At 36.9% G+C, this 7,168-nt stretch overlaps 1 non-coding gene and 1 pseudogene across 1 annotated transcript; one reads left to right on the plus strand and one right to left on the minus strand.

Moving 5' to 3' along the window:
• Window positions 1-306: 306 nt before the first annotated feature.
• LOC149494239 (uncharacterized) lies at window positions 307-1,582 on the minus strand (annotated as a pseudogene).
• Window positions 1,583-6,737: 5,155 nt separating this feature from the next.
• LOC149494240 (small nucleolar RNA R71) lies at window positions 6,738-6,844 on the plus strand. Its single transcript, XR_016322333.1, has one exon. It is a non-coding gene; the product is annotated as a small nucleolar RNA R71 (small nucleolar RNA).
• The last annotated feature ends 324 nt before the right edge of the window (window positions 6,845-7,168 follow it).

The raw sequence follows: 7,168 nt of genomic DNA on the forward strand, positions 1-7,168 counted from the left end.
AAGGTCAGAAATTTGCCATCCTATACTCTTAATCCTATTTCTAACAATTTTTAACAAATCATTTTCTTGATCTATAGTTAATTTGTTGGAAATAATTATAGGAAGTGTGTGATCTTTACCTAAGAAAGCATATCGTAGATGACTCGGTAACTCTTTAAGGTCTACTATTGGTGGACTTTCAATTGATGGTGGCAAAGGCTCATGCTCCCTGAGTAACATTTCAGGTCTTAAATTTATAAACTCCTCTTCTTCAATGTTTGCATTTTCTTTCTCATATTTTTCAACATTTTCCAAGGCAAACATTTTCTATATGCATGCATCAACTATGTCAATCCTCATGCAATTTCCCTTATCCATAGGATATTTCATAGCTTTGTCTATATGAAATTCAATGACATCATCACCTATCCTAAGGACTAATTTTCCTTCTGAAACATCAATTAATGCCCTCCCTGTATTCATAAATGGTCTTCCTAAAATAAGAGGACAATTTTTATCATAAACAAAATCAAGTATGACAAAATCAGTTGGAAAAATAAATTTGTCAACCTTAACAAGTACATCCTCAATGATACCATAGGGTCTTTTAATAGATTGGTCAGCAAGTTGTAAAACCATATTAGTTCTCTTAACTTCATCTTTTAAACCCAATTTCTTAAAGAGAGATAATGGCATCAAATTAATACTTGCTCCTAAATCACAAAGGCATCTAGGAAAATCTACTTTACCTAATTTGCATGGTATAGTGAAACTTCCTGGATCCTTGAGTTTAGTAGGTAGCTTACTTGAGATTATGGAACTACAATCCTCAGTCAGAGTGACTGTTCACACATCTTCCCAACTCCGTTTCTTCGAGATCAATTCTTTAAGAAACTTACCGTAGTTTGGAATTTGTGTAATAGCTTCCATGAGTGACATGTTGATATGCAAATTTTTCAATTTATCAATAAAATTTAAAAACTGCTTATCTTGCTCTTGCTTCTTTAGCCTTTTGTGGAAAAGGTGGCCTAGATTGATAAGCCTTAACATTATCCTTTTCCTTGTCCTTTCCTTTTTCTTGTTCTCTTGATCCTGCACTATTCACTTCAATGCTCGGTTCACAAACCGGCTCCACAGTTGTATTATTCAAAACATTAGCATCAATACCCGAAGGAACTACTTTATCTACTATTTTTCCACTTCGTAAGGCAATGGCACTTACATTTTCCCTAGGATTCTTTTCTGTATTACTAGGAAGATTTCCCACTTCACGTGAGGAAATAGCATTTGCAAGCTGCCCTACTTTTACCTCCAAGTTATGTATGGATGATGAATGGTTTTTGAATAACTTGTCAAACTATGATTCTAACCATTTAAAACTATCATCTTGACTACTCATCTTTTGGTTAATTCCCTCCAAAAATTTATCAATTTTACTAGTCAATTGTCCTAGTCTATCTTGAGATTGACTAACCTGATTGCCCCTATCTTGATTATCATGGTTTCTCCAAAAGGAATTATGATAATTTCGATTGTCAGCATTATAAGTATTCGAATATGGACTGCGAACTTGTCCTTGAACATAATTCACTTGTTCCTCCATAACCGGATGCTTATAATTACATTCATTTGACACATGCCCATTTTGACTACAATTGTCACAATAAGAGATGTTGATTTACTTATGTTTAAGTTATCAATTTTATATGACAAAGCAGAAATTTGTGCTTGCATCATAGTTAAGGGATCTAATTCATGCACTTTCTTTACCGAATTCTTTGAAGAAGAAGAAGACTCATTACTAACAGTAGAATGACTTACCTGAGTCCTTTCGGTTGGCCATATGCTATTATTGTTAGCCTCTCTTCTAGTAACTCAATTGCATCATTAGTAGTTGATACGGAATCGATACCACTCAACCATAAAGTTCAAGGAAGCATGGGGAACACCTAAGTTTCTCACATTATTGAAAGCACATGTTGAGTTGGACACTTTTTTTCTACAGTAACGTTGACTTGAAGGCTTGTAGAAGCACGCCCGTGCAAGATAGCACGCCCCAGACCGTGCACTTCTCTGCCTCTCGCGAGGGACACACATACATGCGCGCACGCCCGTGCCAATCAGCACGCCCCAGGCCGTGCACTTCTCTGCCTCTCGCGAGGAACACTCATACATGCGCGCACGCCCGTGCGCCTTGGCACGCCCTGGACCGTGCAACTGTCTGCCTCTTATTAGTTAGTTAGCTTATTTTGTGTTTTTGCAATGCTAATGGGTTGGGCCTCCAATATTTCGTCCACCCTTGAATAATTAGCCTTATTTTGATTAGATTTAATCAATCTTTAGTGGATTTGGATTAGATCTCCAAATCCTTAAGTTGTTATGATTTTATTAGTCTTATCCTTAGTTGGTTTAGATTTGCTAAATCCTACTCCTTAGCTAACTCTAAATCCTTTAAGGATCTGGACCTCTTAGATTAGTATAAATAGCTTGTTATTTTGTAATTATTCAACAATTATTCAATGAATTAAAGACTACTTCTTCATGCTTAGGCGTGTTCATGTTTTTAGAGAGTGTGAGATTGCATTCTTCTAATTGCATCAAGAATCAAGGTAAACTTATCAATTCTTTGTGGCGTTTATCTTATTCTTTTACTCTATTATTGGTGTTCTTGCTTCTTTGAGCTTTGGGTGCCATAGAGGGGAATTTATTCTAGATCTTTGATCTCTTCCAAAACTTGTCATTGAGTTCATGAAATTTATTTTCATTGGGTTCCGCGTCAGTTTGGTATCAGAGCCAAAGATTAAGGTAAATTCTTATTTATCTTAGCTCTAGGATCTGTGTTTATTTGTTTTCTTATTCTTATTGTTCTTTTGTTTGTTTTCTTCTTCATCTTGTTTCTTTGTGTGATTGTTTTCTTTTGTTTAGTTTTAATTCGTTTTTGCTTCAATTAAATTTAGTAATTTCGTGCTTGTTTCAATTCTGGAAGTTTAGATCTTAGATCTTGTTGACTAAAAAAAAAAAAGAGTATAAAAAGAAAATTTCGTCCACCATTGAAATTGCTTGTGTGGATCTTGATTTGTTCCTGAATCCAAGGGATTTGATCCTAATTCAAAGGGATTTTACCTTATTTTGTGGGATTTTGCCATATTTTGTGGGATTATTCCTAATCCTTAGGAGATTTGACCATATTTAGTGGGATTGTTCCTAATCCTAAAGGGATTTGACCATATTTTATGGGATTTAGTTATCCACTATAATCTTGTGATAAAATCCAATCTTAACTACTTCTGGATAAGATAACAAAAAATTAGTTGACCATATCTTTTGAGATTGAGCAAAATCTACTACAATCCTTGTCAAATCTAAGAATCCTACTTAAATTGGGTTGCATTAAAAGGGACACAAGGCAGCACGCCCGTGCTTCACCTCAAGCACAACCGTGCACTTTTCTGACTTCCACTTGTTGGACTAAGATCTTACACGCACGCCCGTGCTCCATCTAGCACGCCCGTGCACGGTTCTGAACCTATTAAACAAACTGTTTTCTTTTGTTTTTCTTTGATTACTTGCTTTGTTTTGGGTAGAATTAATTAGGTCCATATTTGGTTTGCTTTGTAGTAAGCTAAATTCATACATTATATCCTAATATTGTCTTTTAAATTCTAGTTTCTTGTTTTTGTGTGAGCTTTCTATTGCTTCTATTACATTATTAGGGTGTGTTTGCTTGTTCACTACACTCTAATTGATAATTACAGTAGTGCATTATTCATACTCTTGTGCTACTATCCATCACGTTTTGAGTCTTCATTCTAGAATTTGTGCTTGCTTTCATTGTTAAGTTTTATTCCTTGATTCTAAACATCATCTTTGAGTTGGTTGGTTGAACTAAGATTCTGAAGTTCAATTGGAAGAATTGCAAGGAGTGATTAAAGAGTGTAAACACGTGAGGGAGTGACTTATCAATAACCCAAATCTTTTGTGTTTTCTTTTGAATACTAACCATGAGTACAAATAATAGTGAGGATGAAAGTCAAATAGATGATTCCCAATTAAAACTTGTAATGGAATCAATCCAAGAACAGTTTGAAAGCTTCAACAGTTTCTTCCAAGATATGAGAAAGGGTTTGAAGGAGATTAAAGCTGCCCAACGCTCTAATACAACAAGAGCTCGTCCTAGTATTACACTAACCAGATTTCAAATACCTAAAGATGAGGAGGTCGATAATCCTAATTGCTACTTTAGGAATTCGAACAATAATTCAGGAAGGATGCAAGAAAGGAAAAGTGTGGATTACCTCAATAGGTATTCATTCGCAAAGGATGGGTGGATGACTGATTCAAATTCATCTTTCTCAAAAGAAGTGTATGAAGACCAATATGAAAAGAAAAAGATGAGTTTTGAGACTGTCAATAAAGAAAAAGAAAGTAAAAGTAAAATGAGTGAAAACATGATAAGTGAAAATAAAAAGAAAGAGGGGGAAGGAAAGGAAAAACAAATTCAACCTATAATTGTACCTTTGTGCAAAGAAGTTTGTGTAACCATCAATGATCTTAACCCATCTTTGCCAAGTATGTTTGTTGATCCTTAGCAAGAAATTGAAGATGTATTTCCAAAAGAAGATTGCCAATCTTCAATTGAGGATAAACAGATGGTTCTTGATCCTTTATCACCTCAAGAAGTATATGAAGATCAAAGGAAGATAATTGAGAGAGAAAGAGAGGTTTCGACCTTGAAAGAAAATGAGAATGAGGCTTTGAGTTCAAAAGAACCAGAGTGTGAAAAGAGTGAAGAAAAAGAGGAGGAAGAGGCCACATAACAAAAGAGTGAAAAGAGTAAGGAGAAAGAGAAAGAGGCCACAAAAATAACAAAACAAATTAATGGCCCAATTGTGAGTGAAAAAGAGAAACAAATTGTGTATGTGAAAAAGAGAGAAATCCAAAATAGTGAGAGAGAGGGTAGACCAGTCTTGATGATTCAGTTTAAGGAGTTTTTGCATAGTTTGACTAACATTAACACTTTTTCTCTACCTTCTAGTTCTGTTTCTTTGTTGTAGGGATTTCCTCAAAGTGAAGAAAAGCCTACATTGGTGAAGGAGATGCACGCTAAGGCTAGGGTTCATATGAACATGAAGAACAAAAGCTATGCCAACCGTGCCAACAAGAGAAAAAGACATGTTGTGTTTAAACCAGGTGATTGGGTTTGGGTACATTTTCGCAAAGAAAAGTTTCCCAACCAAAGAAAGATTAAGTTTGATGAACGTAGAGGTGAACCATTCCAAGTTGTGGAGCACATTGATGACAACACCTACAAGATAGACTTACCAGGTAAGTATGATGTTTTCATTGCTTTCAATGTTAGTAATTTGTCGCCTTTTGACATTAATGCAGATTCGAGGATGAACCTTTTCGAGGAAAGGGGGAATGATACGAATCCGCCATCACTCATCCATGGAACTCAAGGGGGCAAGGAGAACAACATGAAAAATCCATTAGTGCTACCTAGTGGATCAATTACAAGAAATCATGCAAAGAAGTATGGAGCAACCATGGAGATCAAGAGAGCATGGATACCTCAGCTTCTAACTAAGATTCGAGGACGAATCTTTTCGAGGAAAGGGGGTATGATACGGAATCGATACCACTCAACCATAAAGTTCAAGGAAGCATGGGGAACACCTAAGTTTCTCACATTATTGAAAGCACATGTTGAGTTGGACACGTCTGCTATAGTAAATTTGACTTTTTTCTACAGTAACTTTGACTTGAAGGCTTGTAGAAGCACGCCGTAGACCGTGCACTTCTCTGCCTCTCGCGAGGGACACACATACATGCGCGCACGCCCGTGCCAATCAGCACGCCCCAGGCCGTGCACTTCTCTGCCTCTCGCGAGGGACACACATACATGCGCGCACGCCCGTGCCAATCAGCACGCCCCAGGCCGTGCACTTCTCTGCCTCTCGCGAGGAACACTCATACATGCGCGCACGCCCGTGCCAATCAGCACGCCCCAGGCCGTGCACTTCTCTGCCTCTCGCGAGGAACACTCATACATGCGCGCACGCCCGTGCGCCTTGGCACACCCTGGACCGTGCAACTGTCTGCCTCTCATTAGTTAGTTAGCTTCTTTTGTGTTTTTACAATGCTAATGGGTTGGGCCTCCAATATTTCGTCCACCCTTGAATAATTAGCCTTATTTTGATTAGATTTAGTCAATCTTTAGTGGATTTGGATTAGATCTCCAAATCCTTAAGTTGTTATGATTTTATTAGTCTTATCCTTAGTTGGTTTAGATTTGCTAAATCCTACTCCTTAGCTAACTCTAAATCCTTTAAGGATCTGGACCTCTTAGATTAGTATAAATAGCTTGTTATTTTGTAATTATTCAACAATTATTCAATGAATTAAAGACTACTTCTTCATGCTTAGGCGTGTTCATGTTTTTAGAGAGTGTGAGATTGCATTCTTCTAATTGCATCAAGAATCAAGGTAAACTTATCAATTCTTTGTGGCGTTTATCTTATTCTTTTACTCTATTATTGGTGTTCTTGCTTCTTTAAGCTTTGGGTGCCATAGAGGGGAATTTATTCTAGATCTTTGATCTCTTCCAAAACTTGTCATTGAGTTCATGAAATTTATTTTCATTGGGTTCCGCGTCAGTAGTCTTCTTCATTAATGATCCCCCTGCCATAGCATCTATAGTTCCTCTTGTAGAAGGCGTTACCCCATTGTAGAAAGTTTGAATCAATATATTTTGGGGAAGGCCATGGTGTGGACAAACTCGTTAGAGTTCTTTATAGCGATCCCATGTTTCATATAGGGATTCATTTTCATGTTGGGTAAATGAGGTTATTTCTTTGATAAGCCTAGCGGTTTTTGCTAGTGGGAAGTATTTAGACAGGAAAGATTGGGCTAGTTGTTCCCAGGTAGTGATAGAATTTAGTGGTAATGAATTCAACCAAGCTTTCACCTTATCTTTCAATATGAAAGGAAATAGACGTAACTTAATAGCGTGTACTGGAACTGAATTCATCTTAAATGTATTACAGATCTCAAGAAAACTGGCTATATGCGAGTTAGGATCCTCATTCGGTAATCCGTAAAATTGAACACTATTTTGGATCATTTGTAATAGAGCAGGTTTAATCTCAAACTGGTTAGCATTTACCGGTGGACGTACTACTCCTTTTTG

Source organism: Jatropha curcas, chromosome 8 (assembly GCF_041381405.1).
Source record: "Jatropha curcas cultivar XTBG-Jc1 chromosome 8, XTBG_Jcur_1.0, whole genome shotgun sequence".
Taxonomy (NCBI): domain Eukaryota; kingdom Viridiplantae; phylum Streptophyta; class Magnoliopsida; order Malpighiales; family Euphorbiaceae; genus Jatropha; species Jatropha curcas.